Genomic DNA, 26,400 nt, shown 5'->3' on the forward strand with positions numbered 1-26,400 from the left:
CAACTTATCAAAGCGTATATTCCTACTCCGAGATGCTTGCACCAGTCCATAGATGGATCGCTGGAGCTTGCATATTTTGTTAGCACCTTTAGGATTGACAAAACCTTCTGGTTGCATCATATACAACTCTTCTTTAATAAATCCATTAAGGAATGCAGTTTTGTTTATCCATTTGCCAGATTTCATAAAATGCGACAATTGCTAACATGGTTCGGACAGACTTAAGCATCGCTGCGAGTGAGAAAATCTCATCGTAGTCAACACCTTGAACTTTGTCAAAAACCTTTTTCCGACAAGTCTAGCTTTGTAGATAGTGACACTACTATCAGCATCCGTCTTCCTCTTGAAGATCCATTTAATCTCAATGGCTCGCCGATCATTGGGCAAGTCAATCAAAGTCCATACTTTGTTCTTCATACATGGATCTCATCTCAGATTTCATGGCCTCAAGCCATTTTGCGGAATCTGGGCTCACCATCGCTTCTTCATAGTTCGTAGGTTCGTCATGGTCTAGTAACATAACCTCCAGAACATGATTACCATACCACTCTGGTGCGGATCTTACTCTAGTTTACCTACGAGGTTTGGTAGTAACTTGATCTGAAGTTACATGATCATCATCATTAACTTCCTCACTAATTGGTGTAGAAGTCACAGGAACAGATTTCTGTGATCCAATAAGGGAGCAGGTATAGTTACCTCATCAAGTTCTACTTTCCTCCCACTCACATCTTTCGAGAGAAACTCCTTCTCTAGAAAGGATCCATACTTAGCAACGAATGTCTTGCCTTCGGTTCTGTGATAGAAGGTGTACCCAACTGTCTCCTTTGGGTATCCTATGAAGACACATTTCTCCGATTTGGGTTTGAGCTTATCAGGATGAAACTTTTTTCACATAAGCATCGCAACCCCAAAATTTTAAGAAACGACAACTTTGGTTTCTTGCCAAACCACAGTTCATAAGGCGTCGTCTCAACGGATTTTGATGGTGCCCTATTTAACGTGAATGCAGCTGTCTCTAATGCATAACCCCCAAAATGATTAGTGGTAAATTGGTAAGAGACATCATAGATTGCACTATATCCAATAAAGTACGGTTATGACGTTCGGACACACCATTATGCTGTGGTGTTCCAGGTGGCATGAATTTGTGAAACTATTCCACATTGTTTTAACTGAAGGCCAAACTCGTAACTTAAATACTCTTCTCCACGATCAGATCGTAGAAACTTTATTTTCTTGTTACGATGATTTTCTGCTTCACTCTGAAATTATATGAACTTTTCAAATGTTTCAGACTCTTGTCTTATTAAGTAGATATACCCATATCTGCTCAAATCATCTGTGAAGGTCAGAAAATAATGATACCTGCTACGAGCCTCAATATTCATCGGACCACATACATCTGTATGTATGATTTCCAACAAATCTGTTGCTCTCTCCATAGTTCCGGAGAACGGCGTTTTAGTCATCTTGCCCATGAGGCACGGTTCGCAAGCATCAAGTGATTCATAATCAAGTGATTCCAAAATCCCATCAGTATGGAGTTTCTTCATGCGCTTTACACCAATATGACCTAAACGGCAGTGCCACAAATAAGTTGCACTATCATTATTAACTTTGCATCTTTTGGCTTCAATATTATGAATATGTGTATCACTACGATCGAGATCCAACAAACCATTTTCGTTGGTGTGTATGACCATAGAAGGTTTTATTCATGTAAACAGAACAACAATTGTTCTCTAATTTAAATGAATAACCGTATTGCAATAAACATGATCAAATCATATTCATGCTCAACGCAAACACCAAATAACACTTATTTAGTTTCAACACTAATCCCGAAAGTACAGGGAGTGTGCGATGATGATCATATCAATCTTGGAACTACTTCCAACACACATCGTCACCTCGCCTTTTACTAGTCTCTGTTTATTCTGCAACTCCCGTTTTCGAGTTACTACTCTTTAGCAACTGAACCAGTATCAATTACCGAGGGGTTGCTATAAACACTAGTAAAGTACACATCAATAATCTGTATATCAAATATACCTTTGTTCACTTTTACTAGTCTCTGTTTATTCTGCAACTCCCGTTTCGAGTTACTACTCTTAGCAACTGAACCAGTATCAATTACCAAGGGGTTGCTATAAACACTAGTAAAGTACACATCAATAATCTGTATATCAAATATACCTTTGTTCACTTTGCCATCCTTCTTATCCACCAAATAGTTGGGGTAGTTCCGCTTCCAGTGACCAGTCCCTTTGCAGTAGAAGCACTTAGTCTCAGGCTTAGGACCAGACTTAGGCTTCTTCACTTGAGCAGCAACTTGCTTGCCGTTCTTCTTGAAGTTCCCCTTCTTCCCTTTGCCCTTTTCTTGAAACTAGTGGTCTCGTCAACCATCAACACTTGATGTTTTTCTTGATTTCTACCTTCGTCGATTTCAGCATCACGAAGAGCTCGGGAATTACTTTCGTCATCCCTTGCATACTATAGTTCATCACGAAGTTCTACTAACTTGGTGATGGTGACTAGAGAATTCTGTCAATCACTATTTTATCTGGAAGATTAACTCCCACTTGATTCAAGCGATTGTAGTACCCAGACAATCTGAGCACATGCTCACTAGTTGATGTTATTTATATTTCCTTATATCATGATAAATGATTATTATTCATGCTAGAATTGTATTAACCGGAAACTTGATACATGTGTGGATACATAGACAAAACATTGTGTCTCGAGAATGCCTCTACTAGCCTAGCTCGTTAACCAAAGATGGTTAAGTTTCCTGACCATAGACATGTGATGTCATTTGATGAATGGGATCACATCATTAAGAGAATGATGTGATGGACAAGACCCATCCGTTAGCTTAGCATAATGATAGTTAAGTTTTATCGCTATTGCTTTCTTCATGACTTATACATATTCCTCTGACTATGAGATTATGCAACTCCCGAATTCCGGAGGAACACCTTATGTGCTATCAAACATCACAACGTAACTGGGTGACTATAAAGATGCTCTACAGGTGTCTCCGAAGGTGTTTGTTGGGTTGGCATAGATCAAGATTAGGATTTGTCATTCCGAGTATCGGAGAGGTATCTCTGGGCCCTCTCGGTAATGCACATCACTATAAGCCTTGCAAGCAATGTGACTAATGAGTTAGTTGCGGTATGATGTATTACAGAATGAGTAAAGAGACTTTCCAGTAAACGATATTGAACTAGGTATGATGATACCGACGATCGAATCTCGGGCAAGTAACATACCGATGACAAAGGGAATGGCATATGTTGTTATGCGGTTTGACCGATAAAGATCTTCGTAGAATATGTAGGAACCAATATGAGCATCCAGGTTCCGCTATTGGTTATTGATCGGAGATGTGTCTCAGTCATGTCTACATAGTTCTTGAACCCGTAGGGTCCGCACGCTTAACGTTTGATAACGATTTTATATTGTATGAGTTATGTGATTTGATGTCTGAATGTTGTTCGGGGTCCCGGATGAGATCACGGACATGACGATGAGTCTCGAAATGGTCGAGAGGTATAGATTCATATATAGGACGATAGTATTTGGACACCGGAAGTGTTCCGGGGGTACCGGGTACGTATCGGGTCACCAGAAAGGGGTTCCGGGCAACCCCGACAAAGTTATGGGCCTTATTGGGCCTAGGGCGGGACAGACCAGCCCCTAGTGGGCCGGTGTGCCCCATATATGGACGAATAGGGTGGGGGAAAGGGAAGGGAGAGGATAGAAAGGAAGGGGGCTATTCGGCATCCCCTTTCCTTCTCTCCACCCTCCTCTTTCCTTCTCCCTCCGGAAAACATGGAAAGGGGGAGGCCGAATAGGATTAGGCCCCAAGTAGGATTTCTCCTACTTGGGGCGTGCCTCCTACTGCTCCCTTCCCCTCCCACCTATATATATGTGGGGGGGGGGCACCGCTAGAACACACAACAGACAATCTCTTAGTTGTGTGCGGTGCCCCCTCCATAGTTACACATCTCGGTCATATAGTTGTAGTGCTTAGGTGAAGCCCTGCGCTGGTAACTTCATCATCACCGTCACCACAGCGTCGTGCTGACGGAACTCTCCCTCATCGTCAAATGGATCAAGAGCTCGAGGGACGTCATCGTGCTGAACGTGTGTTGAACACGGAGGTGCCGTACGTTCGGTACTTGGATCGGTTGGATCGTGAAGACGTTCGACTATATCAACCGCATTACTAAACGCTTCCGCTTTCGGTCTACGAGGGTACATGGACAGATTCTTCCCACTCGTTGCTATGCTTCTCCTAGATAGATCTTGCATGATCGTAGGATTTTTTTTGAAATACTACGTTCCCCAACACTTCCCGGTGATGATTCACGGCGAGCGCCTGGTGGCCCTCCTAGATACGGGCTCCATGCATAACTTCCTGCCCGAGGCAACCATGCGCCGCTTAGCGCTTCAGCCAACGGGCGGGGAGCAACTTCGGGTCACGGTGGCTAACGGCGACCGCCTCCGGTGACATGGGCTGGCGCGAAACGTGCCCATCACCATCGGCGAAGAGCACTTTACTATCATGTGCGCTGGCATCGACTTGGGCTGCTTCAACTTCATCCTCGGTGTCGACTTCTTGCGGACCCTCGGTCCCATCCTCTGGGATTTCGACTCCCTGACGATGACCTTCTATCGCCTGGGACGCCGCGTACAGTGGGAGGGCGTGGGTGGCGCGTCACCAGCGACGCCGCCGCTTCAGCTGGCCGCGACCCCCGCCGAACCCGAGCACCCGCTCTTGGATCACCTCCTGCAGCACCACCGCGACCTCTCCGACGAGCCTCAGTGCCTTCCGCCAGCCCGGGTGTATGATCACCGTATTCATCTCCTGTCGGGCATGGCGCCCCTACCGCTACCCCCAGTTGCAGAAGGACGAGCTGGAGTGGCAGTGCGCGCTCATTCTCGCCTTGGGCATCATCCGGATCTCCACGTCGTTGTTTTCGGCGCCGGTCCTCCTTGTCTGCAAGTCAGACGACACATGGCGCTTTTGCATCGACTACCGCGCCCTTAACACCCAGACACCACTACAAAAAAATACACTTCCGTGATGATACGTGTTTGTCACAGTAGGTCGCGTTTTCTGTCATGCATGTACATCAATGACAAATTTATGACATAATCAAGATAGTCATACCTGTGCTGTCGTAGAAGTGTTCCATGACATTGCCAAAATTATCATCACGGAAGTGTCCACTTCCATGACGATAAATCGCGCGTCACAGAAGTGCTTTCTTCAAGGATGACCGACACGTGGCATCCACCGTAACGGAACGCCGTTAAGCTATCGGGTCGGGTTTTGGATCCGATAACCCGTTAACAGCCCCGACCAATGGGGATTTTCCACGTGTAAAATCATCATTGGCTGGAGGAAACACGTGTCGGCTCATCGTTGGGACAGATGTCATCCACTCATTGGACGGAAGGCGCCTATGATACGTCGACACATGGCACGGCCCAATAGAGGCCCATTCCTGTGAAAAGGCCGGCCCGTTTGACTTGGTCAAAAGGTGGCGGGCCGGCCCATGGAAAGCCTGTTAACGGCCTGTTCGCATATAGCCCATTTACAACCCGCTAACCCAAGGCCCGTTACGCCCTATCCGAATTAGGCCCAGTAGCGTCATCTGGGCCATCCAATATGATTCCAGCCCGTTTTCACTTCTGGCCAATGTATGGCCCATGACGTCTTTCGGCCCATATGAGGCCCTATGTAACTCTTGGCCTATTAACGACCCGTGGTGAAACTGGCCCGTAATGAATAGTGTATCACTTTACACCCATTAACGGCCCGTGGTGAAACTGGCCCGTAATGAATAGTGTAGCACTTTATACCCATTAACGACCCGTGGTGAAACTGGCCCGTAATGAACAGTGTATCACTTTATACCCATTAACGGCCCGTTATTCCGTTGGGCCGTTTCCAGCACATGTTATCTTTCGGCCTTCTCAGAGCCCATTTATTCTTGGGCTCATTTCCAGCATTCGTTTACTTACGGCCCATTACTGTCATTTTCTGCTTGTGGGCCAAATTCAGCCCGTGGTTACAGTCGGCCCGTTTGTGGTCTGTTAATACGTTGGGCCGTTTTCATAGCATCATCAAATACGGCCTATTAACGATGGCCCGTTATGGTCGGCCCATGAACGGACGATTCCAACTCTAGCCCGTTTACGGCCATAATGCGGCCTGTTATTGGCCCATGTTTGTCCAATCGATCATACGGCCCGTATAAGGCCCATTGATGATACGACCCGTAGAAGGCCCATTGTTTCTATGGCCCGTAGAAGGCCCATTGTTTCTACGGCCCGTAGAAGGCCCATTGTTTCTATGGCCCGTAGAAGGCCTACTGTTTCTACGGCCCGTAGAAGGTCCACTGTTTCTACGGCTCGTAGGAGGCCCAGTGTCACTACAGTAAATATTAGCCCATGGTTATTGTGGCCTAGTTTTAAAAAATAGGTTATTGCAGCCACTAGCAAACCGCAGAAAAAGAACTGCACTGACTACAAGCAAACAAATAAACAAGACAACAAGGAAATAAATAAGCAAGCAACTTATGCTAGGTTATCACGGCTATTACACATATTACATCCACTGGGCATCAAAGTTCGCCACCAGTGCAAATATAGGGAACAAAGCAGCATATAAACGCCGCAGCAAAACAAGTCCAGAACCGAAACCACTTCAGAAGAGTTCAAGAAACAATATCCTGGGTACCCATAATGCTGGCAAGATGCTTAGCAAGCTTATTAACTTTCTCTTGTTTGGCGCTTAAATCCTCCAGCGCTTGCTGTTGCACAAGAAAGTACGCATCTGAATTCTGCAGGGACTTCCTTAGTCCTTCGGCTTCTTGCCGCAGCACAGCTGACTGATGCCTTTCAGCTTGTAGCTGAGACTGAAGAAGCCGAAGTGATTTAGGCAGCGAGTTCGAAGAGCTTGTGCCAGCGGTACTGGCCAGTAACTCGAACACTACATCAACGCAGGACTGTGGGGTTTTCTCACTGTCTACAAGATCGTTTTTATCACCTTTCTTGGAGACCAACAGGGTTGTCTCACTATCTTGAACGTTATCTGCATTACTTTCTCTACCATTGCATAGTGGGGTGCTCTTCTCCAATATTCTGTTTGCATACTACAAGAGAAACAAGCAGACACATCACAGGTTTAGCTTGTAGTATACGAAACTCATTTTGGTAAACCGGTTTAGTAGTAAGGTGGACAAGATAACAACATGAAACAAACATATATCTATGTACTATGGTCACTGTATTGTCCATATCATTCTAGTTTATGTTCCCTAATCAAGATAGAGACACAGTTCAACTCATATATTTTTAAGACACAACAGCATAGACAGAATATAAGTGTGAGAAACTACACAGCATTGGCAGCACTTGTAATGTGCATCACATGAGAACATAACTGTTTATACAACTTAAACTGAAATCAACATAGAGCAAGAAGTTAGAACAACAATCCAGTTAAAGAAATAGGTTTAAAACATACCTGTTGCGCCATTGGAGTTTCAATTGGATCCTTCAAATTCGAAAGTAGTTGGTATGAGTAAATACAGTGATGCAACAACAAAGGAGTATGGACCATAGCTATGGAATCTGACCTGAGAACAGTTGCTCTTCTGCTTTAAACGTGGAGTTTGGGTTAGCTGTGGTGGTCTTCGTGCTTTGGGCACTGCAGTAGCTTTACAAACTGCTCGTGTGGGGGTACTCTGTGGTGGACATGGTGCTTTGTCAACTATAAGTGGGTTACTATCCGCTGGGGTTGCGGTTAGATGGGTTGTAGCTGGTTCTCTGCCCAACGGTGTATGTGTGCAATCTGGAAGAGTCTTGATTATGTGTGGTGGGGCTAGTTTGTGGGCCAGTACAACCATGGTTCTATCTGCATCGATGGGTAGCACTGTCTTATGTGAAGAACGGGTTTTTGCTCCCTTAGATACTGCCATCACCCCCTCCAATTCAAATGGCTGATAAACAAGAAAAGAAATTGAACGTACAGACATTGTATGATAGACAGATGTGGTAATTCACATATATGTTGTCTAACCAAACAGGACAGTATGACACAATTTCACATATATGATGCCTAACTAAACAGGATAGCATGACACAGTTTCAGATATATGATGGATAACTTAACAGGATATAATGGCATAATTCAACATATGATGAGTACCTAAACAGGATGACATGACAAAACTATATGATGACTTTCTAAAATAGGTTGGGATGAAATAATTCACATACATGTTGTCTAAGTATACAGGATGGCATGATATAATTGACATAATTGATTCATATACTCAGCAGCTGGCACTCGCATGTATGATCTCTAAACTAAGTAGATATAATTCAATATTGTGCATATGATGTCTAAACTAAGCAATGCAAGACACCATATGCATCATATGAGAAATATAAACATTGCAACTTAGAGCATACACCTCAGGTGGGATATAGGACTGGTCATCTGTCTCTGAATCCTCCTCTGAGGAGCTCCCTGTAACCATCGAGATATATGCTTCAACAGGTACCATTGCCTGCTCTGAAGACCTTGTTTTCACTCCAGATTTTTCCATAACCGGCTCAAATGGCTGATACACATGAAGAGTAGTTCAATATACACAGATTGTCGACAAATGGAATACGTAATGAAAAAAAAGATGGCATGAGATAATTCACATATATGATGCCTGGCTCCATGGCGGTGCATAATTCACATATATGATAACTGGCTGAAAAACATGGCATTGCATAATTCACATATCTGATATAGAAAGCAAACAGGAGGCATTCACACAAAGCATGTCTAATCTAAGCAGATGGCATGGCAATGCAAGACACCATATGCATGTTATGAGCAATATAACCCAGCCAAGTTAGAGCATGCACCTCGGGGGGGGGGGGGAATACGACTAGTCATCTCTCTCTGAATCCTCCTCTGAGGAGCTATCTGTAACCAGCAAGAAATCTGCATCGACAGGTAGCACTGACTGCTCAGAAGACCTTGTTTTCACTCCAGATTTTCCCATGACCGACTCAAATGGCTGATGCACAGGAAGAGTAGATGAATGTATAAACATTGTTGACAAATGGAATACATTATGGAAAAAAATATGGCACAATACAATTCACATATACAATGACTGGCTAAACAGGATGGCATTGCATGATTCACGTATATGATGCCTGGCTAAAGAAGATGGCATTGCATAATTCCCATATACTCCCTCCGTTCCTAAATATTTGTCTTTTTAGAGATTTCAAATGGACTACCACATACGGATGTATATAGACATATTTTAGAGTGTAGATTCACTCATTTTGTTCCGTATGTAGTCACTTGTTGAAATCTCTAAAAAGACAAATATTTAGGAATGGTGGGAGTATGATATAGAAACCAAACAGGTGGCATTCACACAAAGCAAATCTAAACTAAGCTGATGACATATAAGATGTATAATGTAAGCAATGCAAGGCGCCATATGCATGATATGACCAACATAAGCATGCCAGGTTAGAGCAAACACCTCAGGTGGTAAACAGGCGTGGTCGGCTCCTTCTGAATCTCCATCTGAACAGTTATCTTCCTGTGGAATACAATCTGGAAATGCAGGAGGGGGAGGGCACTTCACCCACCATGGAGCGGCGTCTGCATGACATTATATTCGCACGCAACGGTCTTCTCTTTTTCTCTACATGTTCAGTACGATTGTGTACAATATCTGACATGCATAATAAAAAAAATAGTTAGATTTTGTAAGGCCTAAGGGGTGCATGCAAAAATCAAGACTGATGGTAGCAAACGAGTGGATGGATCCAAAACTAATGATAGCAGGTAGATTATAACTTCAGTTTAAAAAGATAGACAATGGATCATCTATTGTTTGTTGCCCACCCAACATGGACCACATAGAAGACCCCAGATGAACCAGATAGTAGACAGATACTATTCATCGCTGGCTCGATACGAGACCCATGGGCAATTCAAAACTCAAGATTGAACGATAAAGTAGCAGGTAATAATAACCGATGTATAACGTAAGCAAACACGAAAGACTGCGACCTCTCTTCCGGAACTGTGTAGTCCTCAGGTTCATCTCCTCAGTCGATGATGGTAATGCAGTTGGCGTGGCTGCCGGCAATGGGGAAGATGATCTGAGGCGGCGAAAGGAAGTCTGCAGGGGGGATCTTTGTTGCAGTGAACACTTCTGTCGATGGTGCACCTCAGGTGGGGTGGATGACGGCACGGCAGGAGCAGGACATAACACACAGAGTTTTCTTTGACGCCTATCTGAAAATGAAGTAAATCTGTAAGGGCTCCTTAGAATTGGAGGATTCTATAAACGCAGGGACATGAAAAACACAGGAATATGATAGGAATGCAAGTGCAAAACAGAGCATTTGGAAACATAGGATTTCAGTCAACCTGGGTGTTTGGCTCACATGAATTGGAAGAACAGAGGAATGGAGAAACAAACTGATGCGATGAGTGTACAACCTCTTTGGCATAGCCTTGTGGACCTCAGCATCATTGGGTTGGACGTGGAGGATGGTGATGATGCTGGTGTGACTGTCGGAGGCGGGAAGAAGATCCGAGGCCTCTGGAAACGGCGCCGAGGGTACTGCTCCGCTGTGATGGACGGTTCCGTCATTGGAGCAGCTCCGCTAAGGTGTACGGCGACGAGGCTGAAGCATGACAAGACAGACAACGTTAATCTGAAGTGGGACCCTAATATCATCTGCAATAGATGATGTAAAATACATCACCAAAAAGTGCTAGATGTAAAACGCATCAGCCGCACCACGGCCGCTCCGACAGATGCTGTAAGTACTGTTCACTCTGAACTTAACTGAAGAAAATGAACTTCACAGTCGAAACTGAATTTTACTGTCGAAACTGATTGAGCTAGTAACAGAGCATTGCAATAGATGTTTAGGGCGTTCGAGCACTAGTAGCAGAGAAGCAGTGATCTAAATCGGCAGACGCTCGAGCAGGGAACACACTAGCAGAGAGCAAGTCATGCAGTAGCACCGCGAGCGAGTGCTAAAGCAGCAACTCCTGTAGCTGCCGGAGGTCATGCAGCAGCAACAGCAGCGCAAGCAAGAGCAAGAGCAGAGCAGCAGCACGAATGAAAGCAGGAGCAGTGCAGCTGCGCGAACGACAGCAAGAACAGAGCCGCAGCGCGAGCGAGAGCCGGAGCACCTACAGCTAGTGCCGTTGTGGAAGTCGCCGTCGAGGAAGCAATGACATGGGGGAGAGACGCCGTGGATGATGTGGCCGGCGACGGCGCCGTCAATGGAGACACGCCATGTCTGCTCAGTATCGAGTACCGGCAGCCCCGTGAGATCAAATAAAAGATAAAATGGAGCGGTGAGTGCAGAACCTCCTTGGTGGCGCCGAGTTGGCCTCGGCTTCATCGGAGGAATTGGTGAGGGTGCTGCGGTTCCGGTGGGGCAGGTCAAGACGGCGCTGTGGGGATTGAGGTGGCGCGATAGACGAGGCGAATGCCGGGGAAGCTCCTTGGAGGTGGAGGACGGGGCGGCTGATCCGGCGGGACGACGAGATCGACAACGGATCCTCATCCGGTGCGATGGATGAGGGACGGCGAGCTGTTGCGGTGGACGACGTAGTCGGGGAAAAGTCTCCGGCTGGGCGGCGGTCGGGAGGCCGACGGAGGAGCGTGGGGTTTCGCGGGTTTTGGCGGCCTCGGTGTACGAATGGGGGAGCGAAGGGGGAGGGGGGAGCCAAGCTTAAGGACGCGCTTGTCCGAAATGTAGGGTAAGTTACCAGCGTACCCCCATCGGTTTTGACACCGCGACGTGGAGCTTCATTTCCGGCTGAGGGGTAGAAGGGGGATTTCGCGTGTCTGGGCTGCGGGAGCGATTTCGGATGAGGAGGGAGTTCTCGCGCACGTCCAAATTTTGGGATAACAAGGCGCGGCGCGGGCTGAAGAAGCGGGAGTTTCAAAGCAGGTGAGACAAAAGATACTCGAGCTTGAAAATTTCGGGATAACAAGGTGCGGATTCCTTGTTCGGCAGAACAAACTTAATGTGTAAAAAAACAATTCATACAAGACACAAGAGAGTCATGTCCCCTTTTACTGTATTGCTATAGATGCCATTGAAAAAACTACAAGAAAAATGTAAAAAAAATGGGAGAACAAGATTACCCTGCACAGTAACAAATCGATTCGCAGTTCCCTCAACAACAACAAAAAACAAATCAATTCCCACCAAAGAAAGAGTAATGTCCGTTTTTATATGATTACAGATGCCATGATCTTGAATTTCAATTTTTGAATCCATGTTATGTTGAATTCGAATATATCGTTAGGTGACCTTGCGGTTTATAATTGATGTAGTCGTACATTTTGATCTTCCATCATATATGAACATTTTACTCCACCATGTGAACATATATATTGTCGTCTACCATATGGACTAAATTTGAATCAATTTTCCTTATTTGAATATGATTGTTGTCAAGTTATACAATAATTTAAATATTATCTTGATAACAAAAAACATACATATAGCAGTAATCATATTTCACTATGAACTACATGTACCATACGCTCTCCAATTCAAATATTTGTATCCATTTTATGTTGAATTCAAATCATAGTACATTATTGGTCTAGGTAGCGAGATGTTTGGGATAATCAAAACCCTGTTTTCATACGTATAATTTTTGGCTGAATTGGGACAAGTTTTGGTATAAGCCTCTTGCAAAACCGGAGATTCTCTCAACAAGCCTCATGGTTCCGAGAGGGAACGTGTCACCTTTGTGTGCAAAACGATATACGCTGCCTCCCCCCTGATTTTATTTACAGAGGCAACATAGAACTATATGAGTGCCCTGTTAAATTTTGGAATTATTTCGGGTTCATTTGGCCTTTTTATACATTAATTGAGTTTCTGGACTTTTAATGTGCATAATCTAAATATGAATTGCATGCACATGCTCCGGTGCACCAAAGTGGGTTGAAAAATCACATGTGTGTCCTTGGTTGAATTTCTAGGTCCCATGGAAGAAATGAGAATGAAATTCAAACATTTGGGCGTCATGACTCGGCCGAGAACATCGAGAAACTTTGATTTTAAATTCATGTAAATCCAAAACTCGCATGGAAATCATGAAACTTGGCATGATGTCATGTCATGGCACTAACATGTTGTGGTAAAAAATTGGGCCGATTTGGAAGCTTGTGGTTCTAAGAGGGAACGTGCCACCTTTGAGTGTGAAACGATATACGCTGCCCCCCTTGAGTTTCTTAACAAAGGCAACATAGAACTACATTAGTGCCCTGTTAAATTTTGGAATTATTCCGGGTTCGTTTGTTATTTTTTTATACATTAATTGAGTTTCTGGTCATTTAATGTGCATAAGTCAAATTTGAACTACAAGCACATTCTCTCGTGCACCAAAGTTGGTTGAAAAATCACATTTGTGTCCTCGGGTGAATTTCTAGGTCCCATGCAAGAAATGAGAATAAAATTAAAACATCTGGGCATCGCGGCTTGGCCGAGAACATTGAGAAACTTGGTTTTAAAATTCTTATAAATCCAAAACACGTATGAAAATCATGAAACTTGGCATGGATGTCATGTCATGGTACTACCATGTTGTGGTAAAAAAATTGGCCGAATAGGAACAGATTTTGGTATAAGCTTCTTGCAAACCGAAGCTTCACTCAAGAAGGCTCGTGGTTCTGAGAGGGAACGTGCCACCTTTGAGTGCGAAACGATATACGTTGTCCCCCTTGAGTTTATTTACAAAGGCAACATAGAACTACATGAGTGCCCTGTTAAATTTTAGAATTATTCCGGCTTCGTTTGGCCTTATTTACACATTAATTGAGTTTTTGGTCATTTAATGTGCATAATTAAAATTTGAACTACAAGCACATGCTACCATGCACCAAAGTTGGTTGAAAAATCACATTTGTGTCCTCGGGTGAATTTCTACTCCCTCCTTCCATCTATATAGGTCCTAATGCGTTTTTCGAGGCTAACTTTGACCAAACGTTAGAGCAATAATATATGACATGCAACTTACACAAAGCATACCTTCAAATTTGTATGTCAAAGGAGCTTCCAATAATATAATTTTCATAGTATACATCTCATGTGCTATTAATCTTGTCAATAGTGAAAGGCGGTCTTGAAAAACACATTAGGCCCTATATAGATGGAAGGAGGGAGTAGGTCCCATGCAAAAAATGAGAATAAAATTCAAACATCTGGGCATCGTGGCTCGGTCGAGAACATTGAGAAACTTGGTTTTAAAATCATGAAACTTGGCATGGTGTCATGTCATGGTAGTACCATGCCGTGGTAAAAAAAATTGGCCAAATAGGAACAAATTTTGGTATAAGCTTCTTGCAAATCGGAGCTTCTCTCAAGAAGGCTCGTGGTTCTGGGAGGGAACGTGTCACCTTTGTGTGCATAATTCAAATTTGAAATACAAGCACATGTTCCAGTGCACCAAAGTTGGTTGAAAAATCACATGTGTGTCCTCGAGTAAATTTCTAGGTTCCATGCAAGAAATGGGAATGAAATTCAAAATTCTGGGCGTCGTGGCTGGGTTGGAAACATTGAGAAACTTAGTTTTTTAATTCCTGTAAATCCAAAACACGCATGAAAATAATGAAACTTGGCTTGGTGCCATGACATGGCACCAACATGCTGTGGTAAATTTGCAGTCCGATTTGCGAAGGCGCACACATTAACAATCAACAAAGTCATTTTGGAACAAGTGCTGTCACGTTACAATCGGAAACACAAGTATTATTGAAACCGTGGGCGTTCTAATTACTAGTACCATTTACGTGCCGCCACGCGTCCCCATTTTTTATTAGCTAGGAGGCGCCGTGCAGGGTAGCTATTTGAGTACGAGAGGCATGCGATCAGACCCCTGCGCGTGCTTATCGGGAGGAGAGCCCTTTGACCTCCATCTGCCGTCCACCTCTCTCCCAAGGTCTCCATTAATGGCGCCCGAGCCTCTGTTTAATGGCGTGGCTATGTCTCACTCGACTGAGATTTAAGAGAGAAAAAAGAAAATCCAAAAGCACGGATCTTGATGTAAGATCCGACGGACCTATATAGCATCTACTGCGACTTATAGCAAGACTGATGAATATATAAGGACGATTAAATTTTTTTTTGATCAAAGAAGGGCTTGCCCCTTCCGATTTTCATTACTGAAAACCACCACAATTCACAAGAAGTTCAGCACAACTCCAGCCTAACACGAAGGACTAAAAGCTACCAGATTGAAATCGCAACATCCCAAGAGGCCAACAAAGGCCAAACATCTGCGCTAGAACCCAACATTTCACAACCAACGACACAATCCACATCTTAAACCAATTATTACATGAAAAGAAACCAGGAAACTGAAGGAAGCCCAGCAGCAACTAGAAGAACAGCAACGCTAGGGTCGCCACAGCAAGAGTTTTCTTCATTCCAGCCTCGCAACATTGATCTTCCACAGAAAGATAAGGACGATTAATTGTCTTACATAATTAGAAAGATAATTAAAAAAGCCACATGCGGCTACGCCCGAAATACACAAGGGCAAAAGAAGAAGGAAGACAAGGATCTGGCTCGCTGATCTCTACTTTCTTGATGCGTTGCTGCAGGCCGCGGGAACTAGTCTCCGCGGCGAGTGGCGATGAGCTCTTTCGTGTCCTCAAGACGCTGCTTGAGAACATCCACGGATTTCTCCACCAGCCTTTGGCGCTCGTTGCGGAGCATGCCATTCTCGTCCATAAGTTTCTTGACGATGACGCCGGTCCTCTTCAACAAGGCACTGGTCTCCTCCTGCTGGTCTGCACTTCGGACGATCTTCTCCCTCAACAGGCCGCGCTCGGCCCGGAGCCTCTCATTGCCCTCCCTTAGTTGCCGGATGACGCCGGTAGCCTATTCAAACGAGGCTTTCATGTCGTCCTGCAACCTCGCCCAGCCGGAGATCTGATCCATCTGGCTATGGACGATCGCATGCATGCGCCTGTAACAGTCGTCGCCTGCCCGCGAGAAATTTTCCCAGACAGCCGCGGCGCGGCGGGACATCTCTGCTGCATTCGTGGCGCGGCGGGACATCTCTGCTGCTTCCGCGGCGCGGCCGGACCAGTCTGCTGCATCGACGACGCGGCGGGACCTCCGTGCTGCTTCAGCGGCGCGGCGGGACCTCTGTGCTGCTACTTCCGCGTGGCGGGACATGTCGGCTGCTCTTGCAGCGAGGCAGGACATCTCTCGTGCTTTCGCTTCCATGCTCGCCTCTCCCTGGTGGCAATCTCTCGACCCAGAACTCACGCTGGCCATGGCAGACGCAAGGGAAGGATGCTGAATGACTTGTTTGTTTTTGTGGATGAGGAGTTGAGGAGGAATGTGCAGTCATCTTGGCATACTAGTATTTATAACCGAGTACTAATACGCTCCTAAGTGGGAAACCGTTTAGGTTGTGATCGGTGTGAACAGGTTTGCAATTCAATATAGCGTGGTACTAATACGCTCCTAAGTGGGAAACCGTTTAGGTTGTGATCGGTGTGAACAGGTTTGCAATTCAATATAGCGTGGAGTAATTTGGAATGTGACGAGACGCAAGCTCAAAATTTATTGACGGTTCTAGTTTCGAAGTGCGGCACTATTCCCGGATGGAGTACTTCTTTTTCTACTCCCTCCTTTTCGGTTTTATAGGGCTTATCTCAAAATTTTAGTTTTTCCATTTTATAAGGCTCAATTTGGTTGTTCCCCAACACATGTTCAGATTCCAAAGTGCATTAAATCATTGCATGCAAGTATTAAGAGAAAATTGACCAATGCATGTACTTTATGCATGCATGCATTGCAATTAATGCATTGATAAACATAATTTTTTGAGAAAAACAAGAGCATTAATTAGGTGCTTTTGCAAACTACAAAAAATATTCCACCACTCACCATCTTGGTTGGTGAGATTTTTGAATTAAGCCCTATAAACCGGAAAGGAGGGAGTACAGCTGTGTACGTGCAATAACTGGCACCGTCGTATACATATCTTACGGTTAATGGGGCGTTCGACAGGAATTGGCGCGTGGCGAGCTCTCACACACGCGTCTGTTTTTCTCGAAAAGGAAGATGATGACCCCCGGCCTCTGCATCTGGGAGTCACACACGCATCTGTAGCTACGCATTGTAGTGTTCTCAACCATCCGATTGGCTCTATCATGGATGTACCTATATACTAAAACATGTCTAGATACATCTATATTTTGACAAATGGAAGACATGTATTGTGGAACGGAGGGAGTGCTTGTCATCAAAATGGATAAAAAGGGACGTATCTAGAAGTAAAATACGTCTACATACATCTCCTTTTATCCATTTTGATGACAAGTAGTACTTCTTACCAAAAGGAACTTTATATCCAACAAACACAAAATATACGTTCGACTGTTGGAAATTACTGATCTGATGTCAAAGTAATTGCTGCATCGCCACCAAAACCCACCATTTCTTAAGCTAAAGTAGACCAAGGTAATCCCTATATTAGCATATTACTAAGATAAACAAAAGGCACTGTAGAAACATTTAGGACGTGAGCTTGTCAATCTGAATGTCGAGGGACACAAGCTTAGCCCCGGCCAGCAGCTTGGGCGGAACTGTCAAGAAGGTCAGCTCCTGCACATCGACGTCGTCGGGATCCTTGCTGCTTGTCACCTCCATTTCCACCTTGACGGCGTCGGTCGTGCCTTTGGGCTCCCCCGGCGGGCCGTTCGCCCACAGCTTGGCCACGTAGTGCGGCAGTGGGGACGCCCCCGCTCTGATGCAGACGACCGACACAGCGATAGGCGCGCCGATGTCGAGCACGCCGCCGACCAAGAAAAACGCGCGGCGGTCCTCCTCCGCGAACAGCAAGAGCCGTGGCTCCGACAGTGGCACTTGCAGCTGGAGCACCTTGCCGTACTGGATCCTGTGCACGGGCATGGGATGCGCGGTGCTGATGTGGTGGTAGAGCGCCGGCGGCGGGCCTTTGTAGCCGCAGACGGGCACGGGGCATTTGCAGGGCGCGAGCAGACACACGCTCTGGTGATCGGCGAGCTTGTGGTAAGAGACGTAGAGCCCACAGCCTTCGTGCGGGCACTCCACCCTCACCGATGAAAGGACGGAGTCCACCGCCGTGTTCCGCACATCGAAGCCACCACCGCGCTCGCACTTCTGGCACTGCCGCTGGTTCCCGGGGCGCTCCACGCGGCAGTCCGCGCAGGCCAGGTGCCCTCCCTTGCACTGCAGAAATCAATCGAACAACACATCAATCAAGAAACCCGCACCTTGCTCAATCAGCCGAACGGACGAGGTGTATTCGAACCTCATACACTGGAGGCGTCAAGGGGCGGAGGCACAAGGGGCAGTGGAGCACGGTGAGGTCCATCGAGACCTTAGAGAGCTCCATCGCCGGGTCCTGTTCGGTCTGCATGATCTCGCCCTCCTCGTGCACAACCATCTCTCGACTTGGGCCGGGGTATTACAAAGCTTTACCATCACATATTTTATACTACTTCAAGGTGCATTAAATCAACACATGCAAGTATCAAAAGGAGAGTCACGGCATGCATGCATGCGTTGTAATTAATGCATCGGTAAACGCAAATTATTGAAATATATCGAGTGAGTGCTTTGATGTGTCGCGTCAACTCGTACATCAACGAGAAGTTTGATTATCCTCTCCCTCGCGGACTTAACTGCACCTGCCTTTGGCTGTATGACAGGTTGGCCACACACCTGTCGGGCCCACCTGTCATACACACAAAGGCAAGAGCGTCCCTCCCTCGCCCATGAGCGTGGTGGCTGGCAAGACTAGGAGAAGCTTTCGCTACACGCTCTCCCTCCCGCACGCGGTGGACATGCAGCAGTTCAAACGGTGTCAGATGGACAGAAGCGTACTGTAGTACTCCTCCAGTGCAGTAGTACTCCATCATTGTTCGACTTCCCGAAGAGGCGAAGAGCCAAGCGCAGCCCGGACGCTCGTGTGGCAGTTTCATGTGTAGAGTAGTCTAGGATAGCGTGTACCGTGCCTGTAAGCTTAAAATCGTTGGGGTCGGCTCCATGCTATGTGGCCATCTCGAAGTTTAAAAAAAAATTAAAATAGTCTTCTGGCCCTACCTGACACCCTGGTGATTGTAGTTTGCACGCTCATCTGGTCAAGACAGGAATATATATTTTAATTTGTTTTTTCAAAAAGGGGGGACTCCCCGGCCTCTGCATCAGAACGATGCATACGGCCACATATATTTTAATTTGTGGTGGGTAAATGTTAGAGGTTGCAGCAAATATATTGTACACTGCGGGTCTTTCAGCCAAGTTTAGAGGCAAGCATGTGGGGCCAGTGCTATGATGTGTCGCGTCAACTCGTACAACGAGGAGAAGCTTGATTTCACTACACGCCTTCTCCCTCACCCATGCGCGTGGTTGCTCGCAAACGAGGACAGGCTTTTGCTTAGTAGTACTTCTACAACAAGCTATCCGTCCCACTCGCGGTGGACGGACATGCAGCAGTGGATTCGACACTGTAGAAGCAGTAGTAGTAACATCATTGTTCGTCTTCTCGAAGAGGCGAAGAGCCAAGCGCAAACCGAACGTTGCAGTTGCGAACATTGGAGCACGCATATAGCCAGGCTCTTGTATGAGACAAAATTGCTATGTGAGCCCACTATTGTACTAGTACGTACAACTACTTGCTAGTATAGCCCTGTAAACCAGAAAGGAGTATTTACCCTTCTAGAGATTTTAACAAGTGACTAGACTACACCGAGACGGAGTACATATGGAGCAAAATGAGTGAATCTGCACCGTAAATAAATACGTACTAGTTCTATCATTTTCCTCTCCGAGGTGCACAATATTGAGTATACTGACTAGTCTCTTTTTGACACGCATTTACGTTTTTTTACACAGTACAGATGCAAGCGCTCATATACACGCGCATACACTCACCCCTTTGAACGCAAACACGCACGGCACTATCATCTTGAAATTTACGAAGTCACCATAGGCACCTCGTCGTCGACGGGTCCATAGGTGCTTGAATGCCAAGGAGGGAGAGGGTAGCGGTTCCCGAGACGTTGAACGGTCAATGATGCATCCTCAATTACATGCAGAGGGAATTAATTGGAGAAGCAGAATAGAGCCAGCACGATGTGAATGCAACACAGTTTGGACTCTCATATAATAAAGGCGCCCCACCACTCCAATCCCTCTACTCCCAAGTCTCTGCGCAACACTGCTCACTCCAATCCAAGACCAAGTGACCAGAAGCCACAAGCACCTATGGAGGCGATGGACGCGAGCGGCAGTCGGCTGTGCCAAATCATCCAAGGCGCCGGCCTGCGGCCCCGCATCGCTCAGCGTTCCCAGACGGTGCTGGCGACCGCAGGCATCGTAGCCCTCGCCGACGCCGGCTTCGCCTCTCACATGGACGACATGATGGTCAACTCCATCCGCAAGTTCACCGCCGTCAAGAAATGTGCGGACGACCTTGTCGTACTGCTCCAGCCCGCGCGCCCAGGCTCCTCATTGCCTGCCACCCTCATCGGCCTCCATGGTGACGAGCTCTTTCAAGCCCTGGTGGCCCTGCAGGTGCGGGAGGTCACGATGAAGAATGTGCACCTCGAGGCCGCGCTCGCCGCGCAGCGCCTCGCCATGCAAGAAACCGTCGACCTGCACATCCACGTCTACGAGGAAATCGTCTACATAGGCCACTACAAGGCAAGCGAGGACAGAAAGACGTTGGCCCTTCTTCCAGCGGCTGGAATCTTTGGACGCCATTGTTCAGAAGCACGTCGACCTGGCCACGAAAGCCGCTGCTACTTAGGCGCCGTTCGGTGGGACGGCGCCCTGAGTCGAGGAGGTGGACGTCGTCGATGGATGCATCTCTTCTTGCCTGCTGTAACCAGCACTACATCGCCTCGTGGCCTTAATGTTTTATTAGTATAGTACTCCCTCCGTTCCCAAATATAAGTCTTTCTAAAGATTCCAGCAAGTGACTACTACATACGGAGCAAAATGAGTGAATCTACACTCTAAACTATGTCTACATACATCTGTATGCTGTATTCCATCTGAAATAGTATCTAAAAAGGCTTATATTTATGAACGGAGGGAGTATATGGCATTTTTATTCCAGTCGTAACGTTTTCACCGTGAGGTGGGGCCGCAGTTGAGCAAACCCACCCCGCCCACCGGGCGTCGGCCGAGTTTAGAATTAGAAGAGAGAAACGAGGGAGGAGAGCTAGCTGTAGCACGGACGCTGTTGTCAGATGGGACTCGTGTTTATAGAATAGGAGTACTGAGCACTCGTGCCACTTTTTTTTGAGGGAAAAATTAGTCGTATGTCTAGTACCACTAGTTGGGTGCGTGCGACCTATAGCTGTCACCACTTTAGGTCTCCTTTTCGAACTGCGGCTACGCTTCACAGTACATATTATTTCACGCATTTATCCTCCTATATGTACTCCTAGGCTATTTCCACGTGCTCCCATTCGCCGACATGTGGGACATAGAGCATCTGGGTCGTAGTGCATGCACGACTCGGAGCGTATGCCAGGGTACTTTACATTTCAGACCTCACGAATTACATGCAAACCCCCCACAGAAGAATAAATAAATGAATGAATTACTACATGAAACCGGATTATTTTTGTGGAAACCGGAGCACGTTCATTAAATTTTGGACATAACACGTTTATAAAAAACGACTGGACCGAAACCAGTCTAAGGGCCTCTTTGATTTTTCCCGCAAAAAAGGGCCTCTTTGATTCGCACGATACTGAAAACACAGGAATGGGGAAAGTATGATGGCGATGAACCGAGACGAGGAGAACTCTAACTCAGTTAGAGGTTAGAGTTAGATTCTAACCCTGAACTAACTCTAAACCAAAGAGGTGTATGGATGGCAGGGTTAGATTGACAATAAATGCTCTATCTCAATCATTTGACTACTTTGGACCCTATTTCCTGCCGGATTTGGAGGGTGCTTGGATACGTTTTAGTTCCATGACTAAAAGTAGTGGGACTAAAACTTGCTAGCCTCACCCATGCTTGGATCCAAATACTAAAGAGACTAAAATCAAGTTAATGAGCATTTATTATCCTCCAAACCCTCCAATCCAGAACTCGCCTGTGTTAAAGGAGAGGAGTTAAATGAGGAGAGAGAGGACTAATCCACATTTTAGTAGGGGTACCCCTGACTAAAAATTTTTAGTCTCAAGACTAGTTTTAGCCCCTCTTTAGTCACGGGTGCTTGGAACTTTAGCCTCTTAAAGAGACTATTTTTAGTCAGACTAAAATAAGTCCCTTGGATCCAAGCACCCTCTTGGTGTGGCCGGCTCTTCTGTGGCCTCCTCCCGCTCACAATTGACATAAACGAACCATCTATACAAATCAAGCATGCAAAACATGATAATTTTTACTTTGTCCATACAAATGAGATATCCCACTTAAACATACAAGTTGTCAATCAAGCTTCACAAAATAAAAAAACACTCCATGAAACAAAGAATGAGCTAACTCATCACGGAAGTCATTCACGATAGGGAGGGAGCCCGGAGCCCCTCACGCACCGAGGGAGGAGCTCGCCATCGTCGCTCTGGAGGAAGGCTCTGTAGAGCCCAAGCCCCGGGAACCCCTCCGACGCCGGCCCTTGCGAGTTGAGGTCGACACCGGCATGGGTAGCAGGGCCACTTGCCGCCGACTGGGAACTTAATCTTTGGGCCTCTAGAAATAATGCAAGCCTGTAACTAAAATACCTAGAAAGGTGAACTGAATCTTTGGGCCTCTAGAAATAATGCAAGCCTGAAACTGAAATACCTAGAAAGGTGAACTGAATCTTTGGGCCTCTAGAAATAATGCAAGCCTGAAAGTGAAATACCTAGAAAGGTGAACTGAATCTTTGGGCCTCTAGAAATAATGCAAGCCTGAAACTGAAATACCTAGAAAGGTGAACTGAATCTTTGGGCCTCTAGAAATAATGCAAGCCTGAAATTGAAATACCTAGAAAGGTGAACTGAATCTTTGGGCCTCTAGAAATAATGCAAGCCTGAAATTGAAATACCTAGAGAGGTGACCTGAATCTTTGGGCCTCTAGAAAGATTTATTACCTCCTCAAGCAGCATCAAACAATTCCATGCGTACACCACAAATCTATACCAAGTTTGATCAGGATCTACTTTTCCAAATCAGAATTAGCGCTAGAGCAAGCAAGATCAATGATATGGCCGTGAGACAGAGAAGGAACGAACAAACTCACCCCTCTCGCGACCTCCCTGGTAGATGCGCCGCCGCCGCGCACGACAGAGGGAGAAAAACGACTGGTGAAGGGGGAGCGGGGCGACCTTCGAAGGCCAGAGGGAGAGGGCGGCCGGAGTAGGGCGGCGGAGGCCGGAAGGAGAGGGCGGCCGGAGGAGAGAGAGGGCGAGCGGCCCTATGGGGAATAGAGAGGAGTCGTGCGAGAGGGGGGGAGCGATCTGGTGCGGGCAGGGGAGATTTTTTTAGTTCTCTTTTAGTGAGCCCGGGATAACTAACCCAATTAGAACCTCTCCACCGGGCTAGTTTTTTTAGCTGGGTTAGAGCAAACTAGCTCAAACTAACCCCTCTTATTTCGATAATTTGAGGCTATTTCAACCCAAACTAGCTCTAACTCAGGGATCCAAACAAAGAGGAGTGTTACTGTACATGCTACAGTGTGGACCGTAGCACATTGTTTTTTAGGGCCATATCACCACATTGTTTTCTACTGCTGGTTCACTGGGCTACCGTGGTTCACACTACTGGTTCACTGGGCTGCCGTGGTTCGCACTCCTCCGACCTGAGTAGTACTCTAGTATAGTACTAGTATATACCGCATCATTCTTTGCTCCTTCTTACTACTCCGACATGTGGGAGAGCCGGCATCCGGGTCGACGTGTCATGCACCAGATTAGAGCGCGGAACGGAAGGGGGGAATCACCCCGGTCGGAGCGCCAGTAATTCATGACTATAGTGAGTGGTCATATCACAAGTCTTTCCAGCAGTAACGCGCCATCAAATCGCACAGCCCCACTCGCTCACCCTCCTCGCCTCTCTGTCAAACCGCCTACCCGAAAACTGCCGCGCGTACTGCCCGGGAAAAGCCCTGCCCTCAACTTTTAACTACGTGAAAATAGTTCGAGCTTGTTCGTTCTATATAAATACAGTACTTACTGTATGTTTATTCACCCGTGGGGTTGTTCAATGAATGGAGGGGCGGGGAGCACAAGTGAACAATACTGTAATACTACTAGTAGTAAGTAGGAGTCGTACAGTAGTCACCTTAAATAGACAGTTTCTTTTCTTTAATGCCACGTACACAAATTGAAACGTTTGTTGTGGAGAGAAAAAAGATAATCACTCCACTATATATGGACACAGGGGCCTGAGCGCTTGCTTTACTAGGGTTGCTCTCTTCATTCTCTCATCCTCTCCAGATATAAACAAGACAGCGGTAGCGACATTTTCTCTCTGCTCACCGCTGGTCACAGATCCGGCCGGATCCCTTCGGCCGGTGTGTGTAGAGGACTAAAAGGTGCATCGTTCACGCGGTCATCGCCGCCGAGGGAGGAAACCCACAGCTGCCCGAGGGGCCCGATCCTCTGCCCGTGTCATTCTCTCCGACACAGCGCCGGCTCGGGAGGTCCTCCGACCCTTCTTCCTCCCTGCCGTATTGTCCGCAGATCCGACCTGCCGCCGCCGACATCCCGTCGACCCTCAGGTATAAGTTCTTCGAAAGCAGCCTTGCTCTACTGCCCCAGCTCTCCATGTGTCTGCATGTGCATCTTTTTCTACTCCCATCAGCTCTTCCAAAGCCACCTAAATTTTTTAGTATTATTAGAGGTAAAGCTACTTCATGCATTCGAATCTAGGGCTTTGTTCAAACAACGAAGAAAGGGGGGAAAGTTGTAGCATGAATCTAGGACTTGATTCAAAGAGGAAATAATATGGTGAAAGTAGTAGAGACCGGATACCCAACCGGTCTCTTGGTTGAAAAGGGAAATAATGGGAAACGCAGTACAAACTGGATAAGGAACATATCTATTATTGGTTGAAAAAAGGATAGAAAGTGGCGGCTGGTGGACAAGTCAACAGAGTATGTCCAGGATTAGATTTGCTGCCATCACATAGTAAAAGTTCTCCAGGATTAGATTTGCTGCCCTCACATAGTAAAAGGTCTCAGGATTAGATTTGCTACCCTCACATAGTAAAAGGTCTCAGGATTAGATTTGCTGCCCTCACATAGTAAAAGGTCTCCAGGATTAGATTTGCTGCCCTCACATAGTAAAAGGTCTCCAGGATTAGATTTGCTGCCCTCACATAGTAAAAGGTCTCTAGGATTAGATTTGCTGCCCTCACATAGTACAAGGTCTCCAGGATTAGGTTTGCTGCCCTCACATAGCATGAACAAACTCGGCATCACCACTTTATGCCTCCTTGTAGGTACATTGTGCTGATGCGTCCACTATAGCATGTCCTTATACCAACCTTTTTATGTTGTTAATGTAAGGGCGCATGTTAAATGAAGCGATCACACTGTTACCTTAGGGACATGTCTAACCAGTGTTATTGTTAATCTAATGCCTCCAGTGATAAGATGCAATTAAACCGTGTTACAAATGGCACTCCTGTTGTTTTCCCCAGTATGATAAGTAAGTTGCTCCTTTACGCTGTTGAGTGTGCTGGTGTCCCCATGGTCCCATGCCCTTAAACCAACTCTTTAGCTGTTGTTGATTTATTGTGTCTGGTAAACAAGCAATGCCACCATTAAACTAATCCCATATTTGAGGAATCTCTTGTTGATCGTAATGCTTCTGGTAACATGAAGCATTCCTGACGTTTTAAAATTTCTACTGTCCTTGCGTGATTGCCATGAACATAATTAAGATGCTTCTTTTCATTTTGTATATGTTTCATATATTCTTATTGAACAACAACTGTTTACTTTCTATCTTTTTGTGCAGATAGGGATATCCATTTCACCTTGTTGCTATTGTGACCTTTTGGTGAACTGCACAAAACACTTTTTTGGAATGAGTGTCTTGTGCAGTTCAACTAAAATGTTACATGGGCAACATCTCTCAATTTTGGTGGAACTGCACAAAATGGTGATTGGAGTTTCCAAAATCTTCGTCAAATTCTGCTGGTAATCTCGTGCAACATTTTATTAGCCTTTGCAAGATGAGCCGTAGCTGAATGATGCAATCTTTGCTTCATTTTAGGCGAACTGCAGAAAAAGTGGCATGAATTGAATCATCGAGTGGAGCTGCAGGTTGACTTCCACTAGTGCCA

Source organism: Aegilops tauschii, chromosome 4 (genome assembly GCF_002575655.3).
Source record: "Aegilops tauschii subsp. strangulata cultivar AL8/78 chromosome 4, Aet v6.0, whole genome shotgun sequence".
In the NCBI taxonomy this organism is placed as follows: domain Eukaryota; kingdom Viridiplantae; phylum Streptophyta; class Magnoliopsida; order Poales; family Poaceae; genus Aegilops; species Aegilops tauschii.